The sequence below is a fragment of the Sipha flava genome, unplaced genomic scaffold (genome assembly GCF_003268045.1).
Source record: "Sipha flava isolate LNK unplaced genomic scaffold, YSA_version1 111_pilon_pilon, whole genome shotgun sequence".
NCBI lineage: Eukaryota > Metazoa > Arthropoda > Insecta > Hemiptera > Aphididae > Sipha > Sipha flava.
Window position 1 is genome coordinate 671,429 of NW_020271729.1, and position 25,468 is coordinate 696,896.

At 27.1% G+C, this 25,468-nt stretch overlaps 1 protein-coding gene across 8 annotated transcripts in view; it reads left to right on the top strand.

Moving 5' to 3' along the window:
- Positions 1-25,468, top strand: part of LOC112688636 (somatostatin receptor type 5-like) — a 256,452-nt gene that overhangs the window by 203,713 nt on the left and 27,271 nt on the right. The window contains exon 1 of one of the 8 annotated variants that reach the window (XM_025561979.1): positions 24,247-24,344. The exons of 6 other annotated variants lie outside the window; for them this stretch is intronic. The gene's annotated coding sequence lies outside the window, so the exon portion shown is untranslated. Of the gene's footprint in view, positions 1-24,246; positions 24,345-24,992; positions 25,409-25,468 lie in introns of those variants that run through there. One more of the 8 variants, XM_025561986.1, reaches the window with a different exon arrangement.

The following is a 25,468-nucleotide window of genomic DNA, read 5'->3' on the forward strand; positions in this document are numbered from 1 at the left end:
GCAGAAGATAATTTTCAATGAAAAATCGTATCAAATCATTCCAATAAATACTCGCAAAGCGTTTATACTTCATAATTTCGCACGTGATTCGTTTTATTAAATTGTCTTTGGGCTATGCACGGTAGACAACAACGTATTCGATTAAACTGTCCGTACATTTACCTATGCTATAATATAACAACGAAAAAATGTATACATAAATAATTCTATCGTATTTGAATTAAAAATATGATAAACATTCTGTAAGGTCACGCATATACAGCTTATATATTATATATAAATTGTTCGGATACCGCTCTCGGATGTATTATTCTTATAAACTAAAAACTTTATTGAACTAAATAATCAATTGTAGTATTCACAGAGTTAATCGTGATCAGTGCATATTTTATAACCTGTCTCGGTAATCATCTTGTATGATGACCCAATTTTTTCCATTTTACAATGGAAAATACATCTAAAGTTAAGTACCTTATTATAAGTATTATACTATTATGATAGTATGCAGCAACTGAGTAAATATTGTATACCCGCACATCTTAAGAAAATATTATAAAGACAATAATAATATGTACTTTAAGTCGTATTGTATTTGTTTGAAATTGCACCGGAATTATTACTATGATACCGGGTACCGCGTACCGCAAGTACTACCAAAGTATAAAATACAAATGCCAGTTTTAAAGTATATGTAAAAAACAAATATATATACCTGAATAAAGTGCTATATATTTAATAAAAGATTTAATTGCTTGGGAAATAAGGTAGAATGTCTGTTAACATAAACATCAAGTTCAGAACGAAAACGAAAAACTATAGACAATATTATATAAACAAAATATAAATTATGTTTGCAGAACCATGTTGCGGATAAAATAGAATCGGATGATATTTATTATTTTTATAATGCCCTTACCTATTTGTAGTTGTTCAATGTACAGGAGTATTATACCTATATCAGCTACGGTAAAAAAAAAAAAAAACACGGTTGATGGTATATCATAGATTATAGAAACTTTACACGTACGCTTTACAAGTTATTACTGCATGCCCTATAATCTAACATTTATATCTACCATACAAAAATTAACAATCGCGTGTCTAGTTTTAATTAATTTAGGTAAGGTATCATTTTTGTTGAAACGAACAGTATTTTAATAGTTATGTCTTCAAAAAAATCGATTTCCAAAAGGACATTAAATAATGTGAAATATTTAAATGGATTATAACAAGTTCTATAATTGTTTAATGTTTTAGTATGATAAATTAATACACTTGAAAATAAATACGAATATAGGTCTTGCTATATTTGTCTAATTATTCCACATATTTATAAATACATTAAATATAATACATTATATGACTAGACTAATTGGCTTCAAAAAATGTCTTTAAGTAAACATGGTAGAACTACGATGCAGTATAATGAAATTGTAGAACACTAATTTTATCAATAAAAAAGTTAATCTATTGACACATATATGGTTATACAGTATGTACGGTTATGCTGTATAATAAAATAGCAAACTCTATAATATACTGGTGACCTAATTAAATACTAAAAACGTTAACGACGTTATAACATACTCACAAAACAACTAGTGTCTTTTAATTGTATGAACTGTGTACGGTAAATTAACGTACATATATTTTTACCAATATTATGAACACTTTTTACTTGATTTCATTTCTTAATTATTTACAGTCTCTACAAATGAATAAAAACATGTATTTCACTTAATTTGTTCCAAAAATATATTATAATAAAACACATCAAACCAAAATCAAGAAAAATGTAGTGACTAAAGAAGCCACTAAGAGCAAAAAAGAGAAAACCTAACTGCCCGCGGACACCAATTTTTTTAAGTGCTAAACACAACCACTTCTTTACAACAGAATACCAAGGACGTAAAAATGTATTCATGCCCTAAGACGTATAAACCAAATAGCGATGTCACTGACAAACTCTTAGATAATAATGTTTTGAACCATATATCCCTTATAGTTTTTGCTAAGTAAGAGAAATCTTGACGGTCTTATAGTATTTTGTTTCATAGATTTATTGGTTAAAACTTTTAAGTAGGAAAAAATCTTAAAGTTTCATACATAACTTAAAACATCTTAGCAAAAATTATGCTGTTTTAAAATAGTTATTTTCATAAAAATGTAATGATTTTTGAATAATTTCACGTATTTCAGAGCAAGTTAATGTCCCGTTTTTAACAAATTCTCGATATTAAATAAAATACATGAAATTCCGTTCATTTAGAATCAATTACATATGATTTAGTCTGATCATAATAATCTTGTTCAAATTAAAAAAAATTACGTCACATTACATTATGCTAATAGCGTAGCCAAGACTATTTAGAATCAGTATTTATATTAAATATTCTATCAGATTGTTAAAATGTAATATATATATATATATATATATAATATTAAGTTAAAACATGACATAAACTACTATGCCATTAATTTTATCTTTTAAAATAATATAAGTAAAGAATGATTTTTTTGTTTTTAATATAATTATGAATACTCTACTTCAAGAACTACATAGCCATTTGATATCTATTCATGATGAATATTATAAACTATTGGTTTGGATTATATTAATTTTATTTCTTTTTTTATATTATAAACTATTACAAATATTTGGCTAAAATAAATTTGGCTTAAAATCTGGCTCCATTTTAAATTAAAATTATCTGTGAAATAAATAAGCACAATATTAGTAAAATATTCAAAAATAATCAAAATGATAAAATTGTATAAAAAAAATTACAACTTATTATGAATAATAAACGTAAGTAATGGTTACTGTTATCTATTGTTTATATAATGTGTTTTTATACGCAATATAATATTTTTAGTTGTCGATTAATTCTTCAAGTAATATAAATATGAATTCATAAAAATAGTACCTACATACAATGTTATTAATTACATACATTTTTTTTTTTTTTTTTTATAAACATAATACAATTTTACTCCAAAAAAATTATGTTACTTTATTTTGTTTAAAAATACAGACTATTTTAAATTATTCTTTTTTGAAATTGAATTTTAAAAATTTTCCTGAATGTTGAAATTCAATTTAACTTAAAAAAATTTCACTTACAACGTATATTTAAAATGAGACTAGCTTGTAAGCTAGTATTGTTTTAATAGTTCGACAATGAGGTCATATAATTAAATTATGTATTTGGTTACTATACAGTCATTTTAGTACAATAAAATAAATATTGAATAATACTTATTTATTATAATATGTAATGCATATTAAGATACCAAATGAGATTGAAAAATACGAATTTATGTATTATCATTATATGTGAAATATATCCTATAATTTAACGGTCGTCATTAGTAATTTAATAATTTTACTATTTTTAGTATACAATGAACAGAATAGTCACAATTTTTTTACATCCGATTTTAAAAGAATTATAAACAATATATTTACACAATTAATTATACTTTTTTAAAAACTAGCTTTATAGAAATAAATAAAAACAATTATATCTTATTCTTATAATTTAAAATGATAAAATATCTTCAATAAAAAAAATCAATTTGACGAATCTTTTAGAGATTTATAAAATGAATTACTTATTGACAAAACTATTATAAAAGGTTTTGTTAATTTACATTTAGAATGACATCTACTGCCCTCTGCACTTATTTTATTCATTTTAATTAACGTCAATTAACCCCAAGTATGTACCCAAATTATAAAGGTTTTATTCTATAAACAATGGGATAAGCATAATGTTCTATTTCGACGAATTGTATACCAGAGAAGGGTTTCCGAGCAACCAATAAGTGTATATGACAAAAAACTATTTCTCTGGGTTAAATTTTAATAAAACAGGGAAAGTTTGTTGACAATATTGTAAGTTTTTAGTAAATAAAATCATAATACAAATTTATAAAATCTAAAAATCATTACCTTAACTGGTAATTTTTCATTAACCAAGACAACGATTTCGACCAACTTATAATTATTACGGAGAACAACGGCAATCATAAATGTTTTTTTCTTCACTTTCTCCCTGTTTAAGACGTCTAGTACGATTTTATGGTAATTCGACGATTACTATTGTGGCGTACCCCAGAATATCCTTCTCTTATTTAGCATATTTGGCCGTAATGCGAATCCGATTTCCAAGCTTTCAAGCCACCACCCTACATGCCCCACCATACTCTGTTTTCTTCTACTGCATTGTTATCGGCATTCAATTTAATGTAGGAACACTCAGTGTTGGTCGAGGACAAATGAAGACCATCAAATGCATATACGCTATTTGGCAAGACTTTCCAACTTCAGTAATCTACTGCAGTCATTCAGAAATTCATATAAAGATCTACGCTGAGAGTTTATACATGATCTGATCCCCTGATATTACGATAAAGTAGTTCTAACACAATAATAATTTAAAACTGTAACCGACTTTTAAACCATTGGAATTCAAAGTTTTACACTTGTCATGATTTCAAAACCTATAATACACATACACAACTTCAATCAAACTTTGATTTATAAATGTATAAGTCCTCTGGGAGTAAAACGCAGAAAAATATTAGATTTAAAAATTATATGGTTTACGCTCCAACGGTAATAAAAATTAACTGAACCTAACAAGCAGAAAAATATTATATCAGATGTAAATTGTTTGCTCAAAATATTTTTACTTTGAAATATTTAAAAATGCACAATAAAAACCTACAAAAAATGTACTGTTAAATAACAACAATTACATTTGTAAATAAGATTAATTAATACATCGGACAAGTTGAATACTATGTGGATCTTTAATTACTTTATAAAAAACACTAAAAGTAAATAAGTGCAATGCATTTTTTAATAGGGAATATACTAATATGTACATTAATATTACTGAATAATACGAAAAAAAATTGTTATTCTATTCAACTGAAAAATTGTGTAATTATTAACATTATTATGCACAACAGTACACAAATGATTAAAAAAAAAAACAAAAACTATAATTATAATCCAATAAGAAGTATGAAACATTTTTAGTAACGACAAATTATTTCAAAGTAACAACCTTCTTCCAATACAAATAACTTTCTCGCGAAATAAATAAAAAGTACGACAAATTATCAAAATAAATTGAGCAAGTAACAACAATCATATTTAATTTATTCTCAAAAATATGTTAACAATTGATCCATCAAATAAATAATTAAAGAAATATAAATAAATTTACTACACGATATAATATGTACACAATACTACACACATTTTCGTATAAAGCACAGCTTGAATATTTAAATATATGAAACGAAAGAAATATTCAAAATAATCTAGTGTATACACTGCGAGATGAAACATAAAAGTAGAATATATTTGATCATTTAGATTGGTTTTAATCAAATTTCAGAAAATCACAATCGTAGTAGATACCAACAGATAAATAATAAATACTATACTTGAAAACAAAATCTAAAACGTTTTCATTTTCAAATGGATAGCAACCCATTTCTTGATTTACGTAAATGGAAAAGCAAATAGAGCACTCACTATGATCACCAGTATCCACAGAAAAATAATGTAGAAACGTATATAAAATCGCGTACAATATTAAATTGAACGTAAAAAGAAAACAATATTGAATTATTTAATTATTATAACGTAAAAATATCGAAAAATACCTTTAACTATTGTATTTTTTTTTTATACCTACTTATTTTAAATGCAAACATAATAAATAATTATTAAATTAATTATTCAATCATTTTTTAAACAAATAGTTAGTATCGACAAACGTAATAGTTATAAAAAAAATATGAGCACCCTACCTTAAATAGCAAAGTGCTAAATAATTTTTATATTTTGACATTTAATTAGTGGCTATTAGGACAATGAGGAAAATAGCCAATAGGCCATCACTAACCAATGACGCTCACAATGTTCGAGATTATAAATACACAATTTATACTTTTAAAAAACTATAAGACGATTTCAAATTATTATATTTATATAATATTATTTAGACTTTTAATAATAACAACTATTATTTAATTGTTGTTGTTTCCGTCTAAATATATTGTTAGGTATATAATCGTTTCTCGTCCGTCATATTTATCGATTATATTTTAAGATAAATTTTAATGAAATAAAAAGTATTTGTATTTATGCAACATCATTCTAGTTTTAACAAAAATTATAATTTATTTGGCTCTTAATTATTTGTTTGTATTATTTAAAAAGACAGATTTATTTTATTATTACACAATACAATAATGAAAAACATTCTGAAAAGCAGTTAGAGTTCTATGTTATTCCATACGCACATATGGATGGTAAATTTGTATTGATAATAAATACTATTATTCGAATATAGTTCTTTCACTCGTATTCATAAATTTTCTTTTCAATTGGGTTTACCACCATTTCATAAAGTCAGATTTATTTTTCTTTGTCGATGTTATCATTATTAATAATTATTATTATGACCTCGTTTTCCAATCTGCTTAGTCAAACCTATTTTGTACAATTTTTCTTTAGACAGTAAACTATCAGGAGTATGGAAAAATTGTTTCGACCAAATATAATTTATAGTTAGAGCAATTCTAATATGTGTATATATATGTATTCTAGTGTGATTTCCATAAACAAGAAGGAGTGCATTTATTAATATATGGAAGTAGAAATTTCAAATACATTTTAATTACCGTTCTCAATCATATGATTTAGAGTAATCCAACTGACCGAAGGGAGTTTTCAATGCCGTACGTAGGAATATAAATTGGAAGTTCGTTGGGGGAATATCTTGTAATCATATTGTTCGTAAATGCCGATCATAAAAAATGTATGCAAATAAATTAAAGACAAAACGTTAACAATTCGTCACTGTTGAATTGCGTTTTGCTCCTAAGCAATGCCTATATTGTACGACTGTAAAATAAATGTAATAATATTTCGAGAAATGTCAACTTCAATTGAATATTATTCGCAAAACAAAAATCTATCGGAAAAAACAAAACGTGCAAATATTTCAAAAGTTAAAGAAGGCCATAAATCAGAGTTGAGCCACGCTAAACGATACAGGCGACTATAGATCCTGAGCGAACGACCACTAGGGAATTTATCAACAACGTGTGCACTTTCCCGTCCATATATATATGTGTGTGTGTGTGTGTGTAAATATATACACGTATATACATACATTCGGTACATATTATGCGTTAAATATATACCGCACCATTACACTTGTTGGTTCAATAGACGCAATTAAAATTTCCGCGTGCACAACAAACGCGTACTGTTCGTTTCATAATGTTATTTAAACACAAACATCATTTCGGTTGGTTTTCAAACATTAAGGACGAACTAGGTATTTGTTGTAGTGCAGACGCAGACATATGCTCATCTTAGCGGTGCACGAGGTCGGATGCAGTACGTTTGCGTGGAATTCACGTCCGTCGACGATGAATTTTCGCTCGACAACGATTCAACGAAGAAAAAAAAACCGAAAAGAAATCTCGTACACAATTGTGTTGTGCTCGCGGCCGCGGCGATAACGATGCAAATCGATTAGGAACAATGCAAAAACCCGTGACCCGACCGGACCGCGTTCGCAAACGGGACGGCGAAGAGTCGAAGAAGCGGTTAGTGATAATCGATTGACGGACGCGCGTTTTCTCGTCCGTCGCTATTTGGAACCAATGTTGAACTCACGAGTGCAGTAGCTACACGTTGCGGCCAACCGTTGGATCCAGTATCGTGTTGAAATGTTGGATGCGTACTTCCCTCCAGTGTCTGTATGTGCGTGAATTCGTACGCACTTAAAAACTTAATTCAACTTAAAAAAAAAAAAAAAGCAGTGTAAAAAGAACACGGATGATGGTACAGTAAGTTTACCATTTCGCGGTAAGTTATTAATTCGGAAAAAAGGAAAAAAAAACGTGGGAAGAGGTGGTGGTGGATGTTTTGTCTTTGAACAGAAGTAGGGAACGGTAATTCAAGACTGAATACAGGATTACACGTGTCGTGTGGTGAAACCATATACCAAACACTAGTTGCGAACCGCTTCCGACGTTGGTCACGTCTTTTGACGTCGGGTCAAAAATTTCGAAGCCGTCGTTGGACGCAAACATTTGTCATCGTATATGGATTACCATCGGCGTGGCCGACGTTCGAAGTTAACTCGCGGTACGTCCTGCGCCCACCTCAAAGACTTCTCGCCGGTTCCCGAAACTGCTGGCCAATGCGCTCGACCCGTGGCGGACGGGTCGGGTCAAAGCCATATTAAACGGGAGGCAAGGGGAGGCAATTGCCCCGGGGTAGCAAATAATATGATTTTTGATAAAATAAAAAATTTTTGAGGATCAACATAAAATAAAAAATATATAATTATGATTTTTCTTGTATAGCTATATAACTATCATACATATTATTTCTATTACATATATTATTTTTTATTTTGAATTGTAATTTTCTCAAGGCGGTTTTGACCATTTTAAATGTTGATATAGTTCATGTTTTATATAATTAATAATATTAACTATAAAAAAATTGTTATAGCCTTAAAACTAAATCGTCAACTTTTTTTTTATTGTAGTTAAAAAATGGAGTGCGTTCTATGTTCAATATATATATTAAAATATTCATAGCTTATAACATTATAAGACTTTTATTATTTAAATTATTTTTAATAACTTTAAAAAAATTATCATTATTAATTATTCGTGTTTGTATCTAATAAGTCCAAATATTTTCTCTCTTCGACCAAATAATCATCATCCTCGTTTTCGTTTTTGATATCGGTTAGAATCATCATCGCCAAGAATTTCGATTAAAATATTTTCGATCTCAAGATCGTTTAATTTTGATTATTTAATGATTTCTCAATTGAAAAATAAACAAATATATTTAACCGAAATAATAAACTAAAGTTGCTCAGGGAAAAAGAATAAATTATAAATGATAAACATGCGACTGTGAAAAAAATTCGTCAACAGTTGACGATAGTTATTATTATCAATGAACATGTCGCAACTGACCATAGGAACTTCTTAGTCCGCAGTGATTATTGTCAATAATCATATATTTATACACAATAATAATATTATACAACAGAACTTACTGTTTCTCAGGAATATGGTGATAATAACAACACTAAAACCCATTGTTTATCTATAGTGGTTCACGCTAAGACCATTTTTAAAAATTTAGAAATTTATTATCTGAGAAAAAACAATATTTATTTTATAGAGTCATATATTTAACGCTATCTATTGATTTCACAGAAAATTTGTGGGAATATATGTTTTGCTTGGTTCTGATAACACTTATTAGGTTTGTTCGTTTAGGAAAAAAAAAGTGTACACTAATTAGTGTAGTGTCTGGGTGAAGTGTAAGGGGTGTGATCAGATACCTGTCTTCAAAACAAACGGTTTTGATGTAGATTAATCAGCTGATCTTTTTTATCAATTTTAATAATTGATAATAATTTATTTCTATTGGTTGTAGATAGTGATGGGAATAATCGAATGATTAGTAATCAAAAAAAAAAATAATCGAATAATCGAATGAATAATAGTCGACATCAAAATAATCGACTGGATTTTTCACTCTAATGATAAAATATTCGACCAGTTTTTTTATCTCACTACCTGTACTACTGACTAGTAACTACTTTATAGTCATTGGTTTTATAAGTATAGTCATTGATAAAGTGTATTGCGTATACCAATAATGTAATACAATTAGGTAACATTCAATACATTCAATAGTATTAACATTCAGTATTACTATAGTATATATAGTATTAACTACTTTTTTATAATTTTTTGAATATATCATCAGGAATCATCTATTTCATGTATCTGGGTAGAGAATTAAAAATGTAAAATGGAACAAATGTTTAATTATAAAATATAAAATAATCGTAATAGAAAATGAATACCATAAATATATAGTTTACGCTAGAGAGCCTTGACATCAATTTATTATCAAGGCTCTCTAGTTTACGCTATACGGGTAAGAAAAGTGAGATAAGAAAATCATTCAATTATTTGTATCATATGAATGTTTCATTCGAATGATTTTTAAAATAATCGAATTGATTCAATTATCCAAATAATCGAATGATTCGATTATTTCATTCGATTATTCCCATCAATTCTAGTAGAATTGAACAATAGTTAAGTGAACTTTTTGTATAATATTTAATATTAATAATTAACAATTATAAAATTAAAAGAAATAGAAATACAAAAATTGCATGTGATGGAATTTTGTGACTCTTCCGATGACGAAATATTGTTAGAGCTGTGAAATCCTATCAAAATCCCAGCAGCTGTATATGTAAATAACGACGATGATGGTTGTTTAAATTATTTTTATATATTATTTATAATTAAATATATATAACTATAATAAAATATAATAATATAATATAAAAATATCATATATTATATATATATTTTATTATTTTTATAACTCAACCACAGTATTCGTGAGTCCAAATACTATAAACGATTATAATAATCGGTATTTGGTATTTAGTATTTGGTGAGTCGTGTTTCAACATTTATTTGAAATTGCAGATTAAACTATTAGCTGATAAGGACTCATTTGATAACAATCAACGCTGCACTATAAACACTGTGCCTACACTTAAACTTGGGTCAGTGTGAAAAAAGTATACATTAATGTTACACTTTTTTAAAACAAACAGCGTGTAAGACTACACTTTTTCAAAACAAACACTTTGGTGTGCACTTTTGAAAAAGTGTACACTTTTTGACAAAACGAACAAACATAATATAACTGTGACAATTTCCATGTTAACATTTTCATTTTTCGTTTCGCTCAATGTAATCATTTTCCTTGTAATAGCAAAATTGTTTTATCTTATAATCCAATAAACTGGATATTATTTGCCATTTAGAAAATATCTGTTAAACATGTATTCAAGTGTCATTAAATAATACGGAGAACAATAATTTTATTTGGAATTAATGAAAACAGTTTTTGATAAAACGGGTGTACTTTTCGATTGTTAACTGATTATTTATTGAACAGGAGACAATAACGCTTTTATAAAAATATTTTTGTTGGAAAAAACTATTCTTTGTATTTTATTATAAAATTTATATTTAAATCGAAATATCCAGTGGTGGTCATATATTCAACAATCTACTAATTGTATTAAATAATAAGACGTTTTGTTATACAATTTATTAGACCGAAGTATTATAATATTCATAGATATTTAAGTTATAATGAAATTTATCAATTTTAATTATATTTCAATTTCAGTAATTTGTTTTATAAAAAAAAAAAAAACATTACCTTTATGAATACTAATGATTCTAAAAATATCAAAAAAGTATTTCAAAAACTTTATCGAAAATTTAAAAAAAAAAAAAAAAAAGTGTTTAACTTTGTAAAATTAATTATAATACACTCACACACAAAGTTATTTGTAAAATACTTTGTTCTAAAATACATTTATACATATAAATAATTAATTTTACCAAAGATTGCAGATGATATTTCAATTATTAAATATTAAGCACTATTTTTAGACTTTAATTTTATTTGAACTTTTTTTTTCTTAATAACGAATTTAGTATTATTTATTCTTTTGAAGACGATTTATTCACTTTAGAAATTTAATAAAATAAAATACGCTACAAGTACTGTAATATGGAAAACATTTAAATATTTTATACGCGAAAAATAGTTATAATAAACTCACAAATTCGTTTATAAATTACACAAACTTTAAACTTCAATTGAAAAAATAATTATAATTATGTTATATATGTTAATCTCGTTTTGTTTTATCAGTTGAAACATTTACTTATACATTTTCGTCAAACTAAATTAATTTGTTTTTCTCGTTCTAAATATATTTTTAATGGTATGTACTAAAAATCAATATAATTTGTTATCGTATGTGAAAAAAAAAGTACAAATTGAATGTCTACGTTCATGTTATTTACTGAATACACTGCTTCATTTTGTTTTTTTTTTTTTGCATCTAAAGTATAATACTAGCACGAATAAGAACTAATTAACAAACAACATCATTTTTTTTTTTCACTTATTTTTACTCGTACTCATTGTTTATTGTGTGTTATTATATACATGTGGGTATACATATAATTTAATTTTAAGGTTTACTCATGTACACAAAGGCACTCAACTAGGCAACGCCCTACCGATGTAAATTATACCTCTTTTCCCCGTTATGATTAATGGCATTAAATGCGAATAAGTTATACGGTCTACCTATATCATTTCATATGTTTTCATGTAAAAATATTTCCATCCACCTTATTTGTCAGAGATTATTTAAATGTCCTATGATTTTATTATTCCGACATTTTCTGCTTATTCTACATTCCGTACTTGTAAAGCACAAATTATATCTTATATACTCGCGTATACACAGAGAATACAAACATCGGATAATACTCGAAACTTCTTAACATGACGAAACACGACCTGACCATAAATAATCATTTTTTTACATATTATATAATATACAATATACTATACGTGTGTATAATACACGCACACATAAAACATTTGCAACGAAACCATTTCAATTTAAGTACGTTTCAATAATCCGTTCGGACGGGTAATATTACATCTGTATTCTGCAGGGACATTATTAATCGGACTACGATTTAAACCAAAAATGTATTTTTACACGTTTCAAAAATAGCATTAATATTCATTTTCTCAGAAATCATTAATCAGTTGGTCATAGCTAAATTCACGTTAACCATTGACATGAATTGACGGGCGATGCGTCAAAAATTATCGCCTGACGATTTTCCTTGAAATGCCACTGTCATTGTTTTTGGCACTATCCACATAGAATGTATACGCATAACTCTGGCTCTAACTTTAATTCCAAAAGTCTTACCATCAAGATTCGTTAACTGTTTTCAATTACGTAGTAGGTAATTGTTACGTAACGCGTACAAAATTTTGACGACAAAACTTAGTGGTAATATAAACTCAAATCTTTATTGTAACTACAAATTAACTATGTAATATGTAAATTACCAATGTAACTACTATTGCAACTACTTCAGACGTCAACATTATTTAATTTACTGTAGTCATCAATCGATAACTTTCTTAATAAATTTTCAATTAAGTAATACGTATGAAAAAAAGATATACAACTCATTACCTAGTCATAATTCAATTTATGTCATTAATTTCTCGAATTGATTACAAACGTTGATTTGATTTAATCAATGTTATTAAATATTAAAAATATTTTAAAATGACGTAAATTATTCTCATTTTTTTTTTTTATATATTATATTTAATGATTAAACTTTATCTCTTAATCTGTAGTATTCATAATCAATGGGCAACATGCAACTTTTATATAGATCACTGTGCCCCGAAAAGTGTTTCTGAAAAGAAAGATTCACTAGTGCAAGAGTAAGAAAATATCTTCCTAGAAACTTGATCAAACACCAGAATACAAAATGAAATACAGCATACTGTGTATATAATTTTTTACTATAGGTTTTTGATCATAATTTCCAAAAATTATAACATTTATTGAAAAAAGGGAAAAGCAAGTCCATGACGATTTTATAAAACTATAACCAACACCATTAATTTTAAATTCATGAACAAATCTCTCTTTCAAAATATTGGTATGTTAATATTCAAAAAAACAATGATGTGAGTCTTTATTCAATAATAGTTTAAAAATTAATCGGTTTATGAGGACACAGCATAGAAAATATTTTTATCTTCCGTTGTATATAGAGGTCAAAGTGGAAAGATGCCTTCTTCTTATTGCCGAGAAGGAATTTTTTTTTTAAATAAATTTAACAATTCAAAAATTTAAACTCAAAATTTAAGTTTTACTGGATTTAATATAATTCTAATTAGAATTTTAAAACTATATTTTAATTCTTGAAAATATATAAAAACTAACGTGAAAATTTACTTAATTACATTGGCCAGGATTTTTATATAGGAGGGGGGTTAAACACTTTTTTGGGCAGATTAGGTAAGAGAGGATTTGTGAGTTCATCTTAAACAACTCAACCCCCCCCCCCCAAAGTTTATGAATATATTTTCAACATTTTAATATATTTTTAATAATATTTATTAAAATATAATTTATAATAACAATAAACTGACATTGGTCAGCTGCAGTAGTGTAACAGTGACATAACATGGTATAAAAACTATAGCGATAATAAAATAATTGTGTTAGACGAGAGTTGCCACAATCATAACGATAACCGCCAAAAAGATAGTGATAATCACGGTGCAAGTGATACGCTCATGTACCATAAACAAACACCCGTTGTTCATCAACATTTAGATAGTATCAAAGTTTTAAAATACTTAAATACCAAATAGTAGTATACTAGTGTACAGTACATACACATAAACACGACTCATTATTGTAAGGGGACTATAGCCCCCCTTAGTATCTCTCCTTGGCTATGCCACTGCGTAGTTACGTAGATCGTAGTAAAAATAAAAAAGAACTTTATAAAGTGTTGTTGTTTTCGGTTCCTATTTTTCCTTGTAAATCCGACATAGTTTTATTTTATTATTTTTGGATTCAACACGGTTTCATATTAGTAAAATTCAGAAATATAAACAACATTATTCATCCATAATGCTAAAAGTATATTATTCTTTTTTAATAGTACTTATGTGATTCAAAAAATTATTATAATATTTTTTTCTGTTTAAAACGAAATACATATATATAATAACATAAATAATATACTTCATATAAATATAAAGCTTATACTTATTAGAAATATAAGAAATATTTTAACTTATTACAACATTTAAAATACATTATCTATTTAATTATAAAATAATGAAATAGATAATGTAAAATTAATGCACAAATTTTGTACTAGTCTTAGTAAATGACAAAAAATACTTAAAGTGGGATTAAAAATAATAAAAAATAATTTTAAATACATTTGATATATTTTAAACTCCAATATTAAAAAGTGTATATTTTAAACATCTGTTACAAATCTAATTAAATGGGAAATAAATTTCCCAATAAAAATAAATTTAAAATTCAAAATGAATAATAATAATTACATGTAGCATACAAAAACAAAAACGAACCGTAAATCTTATATTATTTTATTATAACACCGATTAATAATGTATTATTTCAATAGTAAATACTTTTAAGTATCATTAGATGTTTTATGTTTCAATTTTTTTAAAGAGTTAAAATAAGTTTTGTTTTTATTGGGTATTACTAAAAATAATTGAACAATATAATTTTGAACTAGTTTTTTTTTTTTAATAAAATTTCATATATCTGCATGCTTTTATTGATAAATTTCAAATCAGTGCGAATACAGCAGTTATTATTCATAGTAATAATAAAAGGCTACGTCTATTTTCTATTATATATTACATTAAAACTCAAATGATAGAACTCTTGGCAATAAGAATGTTAATGTTTCTTATTATTTGTTAATCAATCACTTTAATACTTTCTCTCATTTTCTATTATTACATAATCTAATATCAGCTTACATGAATGAGTATGTAAATTCACTTAGGATACAATAAAATATATAATATAATTATTATAATGATGTACGTAACAAATCATTCTACTAAAATGATTTTACCTAAAAAAATATTTTGAAATATTCAATATATGAACAAGATTTTATAAGATTAAAATATTAGTTAATGGAATATAACTGAAAAAATATGATATTTCCTGTACTTCTGATATTTCTGATAATGGAGCTAACTTTATTTCATACATGTTTTAGACAACTTAAAATATGTTACTTATTCACATATATTGATTTCAGAATATTTATCTATAAGCCATTGTTATCTTAAATGTATATACAATTAAGATTTAACCCCTAATTTTCTAAAGTAAAGTGTTTTGTTTTTTATGTTCTTACATTCATAAGTATTATTAAATTACTAGATATATATCTAAAAGTGAATTTATGTGCCATAATATAATTAGAACTAATTTTATAAGCTGTTGAAAAAATGTGTCTTGATCAAAGTGACCACGACAAATAAAAACGATAGTAACTCATTAGTCACTGATTTGTTTGCTTCCCAACTTCCTTACTCGCTGACATATTAATTTACTTGTCGACACACTTATTAGTTAAGCATGTTTGAATTTTTCCTCAAACTCTATTACAGTTATGACATATGTCTACCAGTCATTTTATTTAGAATAAAATTATTTTGGATTTCTAGTACAACAATTGAATAAATTTTTCCGATTTTCGAAACAATTTGCAAGCCTAAATACAAAACTTTCTAACTAAACATTATAAATAATCGTGCATGGCGTTAACACTTAAATATTTCATCTGTTTTTATTTGTAATTATAATTTTACTCTTAAAAATAAAATGTTTAGTTGATAATTAGGTAATATATAGTTTATATATATGAATCTTATACAACTGATACAATTTAAATTTTTTTATGATCTTATATTATTTATTTTGTACTTGGTGAGTAGATCACATAATGAATAAAATATAAAATATTATTCCAAAGGCAAAAATGTTAACAAAATTATACAACTCTTGTTTATTAAAAATAATAAAAATAATTCTTATTCATATAACTTTAACCTCTGCTCGCAAACAAGATTATTGATATTGCTTTTATTATCTACAATTTTATATTTTATTGATGGTAGCTAATTATTTTGAACCAATATTTTTTTCAACGTCAAAGAAAACATTTTTATGATAAAATAATTACAACTGAAACAATTACCTTCATATTTGATCATCAATTTACTAAAATACATGTATTATATATTATATAAAATATAATCACAGCAAGTAAAATCATCATAAAAATTAATAATAATCTTAAAACAATTATAGACATTTTTTTATGTATAATTTATAAATCATATACAAATTTCAAAAAAGGAATGATATTTTTATTTTACTTTGAAAACCGTAATTTCATCGTAGTTGTATGTTTTAAATCATATTTTAATTTATTTTATAAAAAAATTTATTAAATAAATTAAATTCGATTATAAGGATACTTTTTTTTGTAACCTCATATTTTACCAGGTTTAATTATTTAAAGATAATCAACATTTCAATAACACCCCATGAACTAAGTTTCCTTCAATAACAAATAAAAGATCCTGCACAAAAATGTTCAAAAATTACAAATTTTTCTATTTTTAAATCCTCAACTGAAATTTCAGCTACAATGTAACTTAAAATATATATATATTCTCCCGGTATAAGAGAGTAAGGATTCTATTACTAATAATAATGTAAAAGAATAAACGACTCTTATTCAAGTTATTTTTTAGATACACATAATGTATATTTAATTATGCTTGTGAATTTTCTTCTACTAAAAAATAATATAAATATGTAATATAAATGTATTATGTATTTTCTTAGTTTATTTTTATGAATAAGAGAAATCTCTTATCAACGATTTTATTATTAGTCTCTAGTTACATTAAAACCATAAACAAACAAATTATAATATTAACAATGGTTAATATGATATAATCTTAAAAAAAAACTTGCTGTAAATATTATGTCTAACCAAACCAGACTTGCAAATTTCAAAATACTTCATCAATGATTCACATATTCTTAAATTTAAAATAAAAATTACGAAATGAGACTGTAGTAATTTATATAATTTTAAACAATAAATGTATGCAACTATAGTGTCTGAAGAAATACTTATTCAACTTAAATTAATAAATTGACTGGTAAAAGTTTTCATCAAATATGATGAAATTTAATTTTTGAACAAAACCTCCTCACTCTTAATAATAATAGTAATACATATAAATAATTAAAGCAATAATGTGAACACATTTAAACACATTTCACTAACCTGTTTTGTCAAACGGTAAATCAACAAATAATTTCTAAACCAAAATTACCTACAACGAATACGTGATTAATCATATTCTCTAGTCACGAAATACTTGATCCTTTAACATTTGATATATCGGATTTGCATGTTGGTGCCGTTCACGGTGACTGCATACGGCACCATTATACCATAGTAAAAAAAGCTATACGTTTTATCCCGTCCGCTTATGGTCAAATGGTTTCTTAATTCACTGTATCACTCAATCCGCCTGCACCGAGAAAATTGTAATTTTTTCACTGCTTAGCGTTTAATTCAACTGTAAATGGTGGATTTAGCGACGAGGAAAGAAACGTGACCCAACATCAAAAGTCCGATTGCCCCTATTTATCCTATTCATCCCACGCTCCTACACAGTCGATCCCTATATACTTCCCCACGCGGTTTTGCGGATGTATGAGTTTGTATGTTGTTTGTGTAGGAATCTGTATGTTATTCTGTATGTATACAGATGATAATAGCGTATACATATATAATGTCTCCGGTCGGTAAATTTTATTGTTCTGCTAAAACGAGAACGGGTGAAGCGAGCGAAGGAGGATGAGATAATCTCTTTTAACCGTGACCGAGCTACAACGGTGGTGGTGGTGGCGGCGGCGGCCGTCGAGACATCAGCCCAGGTCTTTCCGGTACGAGAGCGGCACATCGGTTGCGGTGACTCCGGAACGGCCGTGGACCAGTCGACGCGCGGAGTGGAGGATGGGATGACGTGAGTGTAAGATCCCGTTTTATTACCGACCATAATATACGTATACACGTATATACTAAGCGAATATACGGACACATACTCGAACGTGTACAAGTATACACAGTCCGTGAGGAGTTTTTAAAGACAGTTAGATGTTGTTCTGATGAAGCTAAAACGATCAAAACGATACAGGATCTTTCAGAAAAATAACAACATTTTCTCAATAACATTTTGAGGTGCATAATTTTTTTTATTGAAAACAGGATCTACGTTGTATGCCGTTAAGAGTCCAAAGGTTAGGAGTATCAAGTCTTAAAATTAATGACCGTAAGATGGTGTCCATTTATACGTAAACATTCCTGAAATTAAAACATGCCACGTATACCGATATTAATAGGTTGTCAACAACATTTATGTGGTCAGGTTTCTATCGCATTTTTTCCATTAAACTGTAGCCACAATTAGTGCGCCAATTTCTCCAGATGCTGCACAATTTGGACCTTAAAGGTGTTGTAAAGAATCATGCACAATATTAGCGTTAGACTCCAATAATGTGTACGGTACAACTGGACATTTTAAGACATAATATTCTTAACCTTTTAACTCTTAATGACATATAATACAGATTCCGTTTTCAAAAGTAAAATTATATAAATACTTTTTCTTACTTCTGCGGAAGTTGTTCTAACTTTTCCCATTTTCCTCAAAAACCCTATACGAGCCGTGTATAGGAATATAAAATAGAAGCGATCGTATACACACATGTATACTCGTATACTACGTCGTCACGATCCCAGTAACCACTATTATGTATTATTATTATTATTGTTATATTTGATATTATCATTATTATCGTTATTATTCATGTTGATATTATTCTTGTGGCGCTGCGATTGCGGTGGTAAAACGATGTACAAAGACATATTTTTATGTATGTAATCGGTCTAAACCGCGAGAAATCTACTGCGTGCTGGTGGGTTGCGGTTCAAGACGATCGTTTAGGTGGGAAACGGTTAACGCCATGACGGTGCACGTAAAGATATGCATCAGATCGCTGAGGTTAAAAGGCGGAAGGAACACTGCGGCACTGCGACGACCGCGGACCGGGTGCGGATGTTTTGCGTGGCTAATCCGTATCAAATTGATGATTTTTATCACGAAAACCCGCTCAAATACTAACTGAACCTGGCGCATATATAAATGGATATTATTACTACGAATACCTTCTAAAATAGCAGTTCTCGACATTTTAGAGAACGCAACCTTCTATAAAGCCACTAAAATGTTTAACTGCCTATCCGTAATATTAACGATAAAAATTTGCTAAGAAAAATTATTATTATTATTATTATTATTATGTTCAATTAAAACAATAAGTACTCGATAAGTTCATAATACCAAAAATGTTAAGTATAATATAATAAGTTTATTTAAAACAAATTTTACAAATAACGCTTCCAGCCGATTTTTTTTTTTTTAATTTAAGTTAACAAAAAAAATCCAGTTTCCAAAAAAATAAAACTAGTAAGTTTTTAGCTATTCTGTGTGTTGATGACCCTAAAAAAATCTGTGGTGACCCCTGAGGGAGTCATGAATACATGTTAACAGCCACTGCTCTAGATCGCGCGCAATCAGATAGCCGTTCTATATAATATTACATATTATAGTTTTTTTATTACCATAAAAGTACGGAGTTGTAATTGTCCTCAAATCAATACGACAGTTGATGTTATTGTTATTCAACTGGGTCAAAATTTCATGAAATTTAAACTGTATCATCGATGGAATTTTTTATTTATTCAATAATTTATTCACACGTTTATGTATATGATTAATTAAAAATGGTTCAACATAATAATTTAACGATATCAATTATTTTAAAATCCATTTCTTCGAGCTAAGTTATTATTGTTTAATGCTATAAAATAATAAAAAGAAAAATTATACTGTAATATTATAAACTATAGTATAAAAAAATGATTGTGATATAATACAATTTTAATGTTTAAAAACTTTAAAGTAGTCAAATTGAAACTTTTAACATTCTTTTGATAAATATAAGTTCTATAAATTATAACTTATTATTTAATGATGTTTACTGAATTTATAACACGCGCCACTTTTATGATTGAAATGCTTATTAAAGAATAATTACTTTTATGACATACTAAATATTAATTATTCGAATAAATATATGAATACAAAAACTAAGATTAATATTTTAAAACACTAAAATAGCAATAAACCATAATAAAATAAATTTTTTTACTGCCAACAATAATAGTTTTGTGAGATTACCCACTTCGCATTTTCAATTGAAATAACAATACGAACTATTTCTGATTCAATATTAAGCTATAAATACTAAAAGATTTTCTCATAAAATTAAATTTTGAACAATTTTTTACAACACAATGTATAAACGTCATAATATCAGGCAGTTATTAAATATATTTCCGACTTGTGTATGAAAACAGGAAGATTAATAAAAAAAAAAAATTAGTTTCTCTAGCGTAGAACACAAATATATATATATATATAAATATTATATGAAATGTAAAAATCTTAAGACTACCTTGATTTCATCCTCGGTTTTAACAATAAATTTTAATACTTTTAGAAAAGTTTTTAATATGGTGAGTCGTGATAGTTGAACCAGAACATTAGTTGAGTACCAACGTCTTTGTTAGCCGTCAAAGTTTTTGATAATATTATTCGGTGTTTATAGCTATTTGTATGGTGTATAGAGATTTGAGCCGCAGAAATTTTCAAGGAATTCTAAAAATTATAACAAGAACAATGAACTATTATGTAATTAAATTAATTAATTAATTTAATTATGTATTAATTTGTAATAATGATTTTAAAACATTTCCTTTTCATGAAGACTATCTGTAGATAAAAATAAATACCTATGTATGTAACTATCTATGTAGTATGACTTATACTTATAATCACTTATAGTGAACACGTGTCACAAAATATATAATTAAAACTAAACAACTTTCAAACTGTATGAAATATATGTTGAATTATTAAAATATAGTTTTTCGAATGTGAAAATTATTATGTTACACACTTAAAAATAATTAATTTAAACACGTATCAACTTAATTTATATGAATACATTTTCTATCCACTTTTTTAGTTTTATATTTTTTTCCCCAAATATATTATAAGTATAAAAAATGTACCTACTTTAAACTTGTAATCGTTTTAAATTGTGCAATTAATAACAACTAAAACAAAACCACAATAGACGGTATAAATATATAAAAATAAAATATATTTACTAATTTAATTTTTATCAAACTGCTTATTACATATTATTATTATTATTATTATACAAAAATACTAAATATTTCGTTTTAATATGATGGATAAAGAAAACGATTTTTTATATTGTTATTATACGAGTATCGTAATGCTATCACATCCTGAAAGGAAATTATATGTGTATTAAAGTAAGGAGTTATTTTCTCTATAGAAATATTATTGTTTTTCGATGAAATCTCGCTCACTATGTATAAGTATTATTTACTATTTCTGCTCCCACGTAAATACACAGTTTCGATATTGTTTTAACTTTCAAGTTATATTCAATTATATCATATCGAATGATATATAGTAAGAATTGTTCCTAAGTATTATTTACACTGGAAAAGCTATTCTCGGCATCCGAGTGAGTTTCAAAACGAGATATTTCTGGTTACACCTACGTACAGACTACGAAAGAAAAAATAATAGTATGGATGATTACATTGTACCAATGATTTGAAATTTATTTCGAATCAGTTGAAACCCAACCTTCGGCCAAATTAAGCCTGCCATTAGAAAAGTTTACCTTAGCGTTCAAAATAAATGAGCAAAAAATCAAGCTTAAAAAAAAACATAATCAAATGAAAATTATTTTTTTTAACTGTAATTACTACTCGTTTGTTACATATTTATTTAAACAACATTTATTTTATTTTATTTTAATATTCGTTAGAATTCGAAAAAACTAAAATGTCTAATCACTTAATAGTTTAACAACTATAGTAAATTAATGTTTATTCAAAAAGATAGTATCGGCGAATAATTTAATAATCGCTTCAATAAACACGTATAATACTCCATTTCATACTTATTTGATTTAATTAGATCGTTTTAGTATACAATGACAAGGAAATTCACTCTATTGATTGGCAAATTAAATATTTACTAGAATAAGTGAAGTATATAGTAATAGAGCTTGAAATATAAACTAAATTCTTTGAGCTTACCATTAAATTATATTAGGTATATTAATTCCGTGGAAATATATTTTGTGCCTATATAAACTCTGTGTTGAATACTTTTAAAAATTACTGACTTTTTCCATATTATCGAAAATTAAATATTCGTTATACAAACTAGAGTAAAAGTAAATTAATTTAATTCGAATACGTAACTATTTTAAATAAAAATGAATGGTAATTTATAATATGTATAAACAATGGATAGTTATAAATATCATATAATTATACTCAATTATCAATCAAAGTACCACGTTTAATGAATTGATATTTAAATTACGTCTATTTTGCAATTACCTACTAAAATAATAATTAATGTAGATACTAAATATCAAACAAACTGTTTTAAAATTTAAATTGTACAAAAAAAATAAAAAATAAATTGTGAAACAGTGTAATACAATACATAATACTTAAAAAAATCTATTAATGTGTATCACAACTCTTAAAAAATAATGAAAAAAATCTTATTATTTTGTTTTACTGATTAAATAAAAAATTTGAAAATTAAAAAACTAAAATAATTCATTTTGAAGTAATCTGGTTGACATTATTAAAATAAATATTATTAAAAGTTCAACATATATTTATACATAAACCGCAACGAAAATATTTTGTGCGAAAACAAACCATTTCATTTGTGCGGAGTCTTTAGTAAATAATATATATCACGCATGGTAATACTGTTAATATTTATAATATACAAAAAATAAATATTATTTTTTGCTGAATAAACGAGGATTATGATACTATAGATAAATACGTTACTGTAGAAAACGAAAGAAAAACCTTCTAAATGTTTAATCGTTTAAAAATATTTAAAACAAATTCACTAAAAATATATTTGGCGATATCACTGAGATGAGTGCGTAATTATTATGTTATAATATTGCGTCGTTGAAATGAGAACAATTCGTTAATACCTAAAATTCTTGTTTTCCCCCGAAAATCGATTTTAACGATCCCTTGTAGACATTATCACAATAACTGCAAGAACTTAGTATTATACTTTAACGTATGCGTGCATGCATTAGTATACTCTATTACAACGACAGTACCTGTACACGGCATTGGACTGTATCTATTCTTTCCGATCCGTCAAGTTCTACGACCGAAAAGAAAAGGTATGGTCGGAAATGTTTTTTGTTCATCTTTTTACTTTTTCTCCTTTCTTCCCCCCCCCCCCTCATACGTCCGGGACCGTTTTGGCACGTTTTATTTTATTTTAAGTCCGTGGCGGCCGAGGACAGGGATATCGTAGGCGGTAGCCAGACGTTCGGGAATCATTCCAAACGGTAAGGAAAAAATAGTCGGCACAATCGTAAAAACGCGTATACACACGCATGACATACCGCCTCGCACACCTGTTTGAAAACTATTTTACGCGTATGAACAGTCAACGCCGGTGGTCCGCGACGGACGCACCAGATCCTACGGCCGTAAGTTGCATTATCACACCGTTTTTTCACCGTACATTGTTGTAATATTAATGATAATAATAACACCTCGCGCGTAATATTATATGAATAAACAGTATTGATAATATCGCGTTTACACGTGTAACACGAGCTGAATGCGTACGTTACAACGAAAATTATTCGTTTGCATTATAATTTGTCGTCGTTGTGTTTTACCGCACGTCGGTGCAGCGTTCACTGGGCCGAGGTGGTGCACTAGGTTTGACGAACAACAGTAATAATACGCGAACCTGCAGGAAACACAAGTCGCATACTATTTGAATCCTATGTCTATGAGCTCGTTGCGGATATTTTGGATCGCATATTGTGTATAATTTTCAACGGCGTATGCTGCAATAGTCACGAAAAAAAAAAACGCGTTTTCATCCCTATTTTACCGAGATTTTTTTTTTTTTATTATAATTATTAACACTACCCTGCACATGCACGATATTATCAAAGATATAGCGGATGTTACGATCCGATTATTCCCATGGTAGGAAGAACGTGTTTCTATGGGAAATATTTTGCCTTGTGCGTAGAACTATTTGAAATCCGATTTCCAGTAAATTAATTCAATTATTGTTAGCTATGTTTTTTTACGACACCGATCCGAATTAATTAATATCTTTCTTGATCCGTTTGAGTGCATGTTTATAACATATTGTTGGTATACTTGAATAATTAACTTTAATACACACGTAACAACTCAATTCGCACATGGATTAACATAACAATATTGCTTGTGATCGTACCTATATCGTTTTTATCGTTAAGCGTTGATCGAGAATAAATGAAAAAAAAAACAACTATAGTCGGGAGCACGAAAAATGAGCGTTGGTACCCGCGACCCGTTGTTCGTACCCACTGTTGTAACCATTGGTTCTCAACTTTGTACCGTCACGCTGCCGTTAAGTATCGTATTCGCGGGCACGAATAATGAGCGATAATCACAGATATAGGTATATGAGTAGAACAATTAGATAGCCGAGTTCCTGTTCAACATTACGGGTGGATATGAATCATGACCGCCATATGCAAAGCTGGTAATGTTTATAAATTTCGTATTGATACGTAATATTTAATTAGAAAATTAATAAATAACA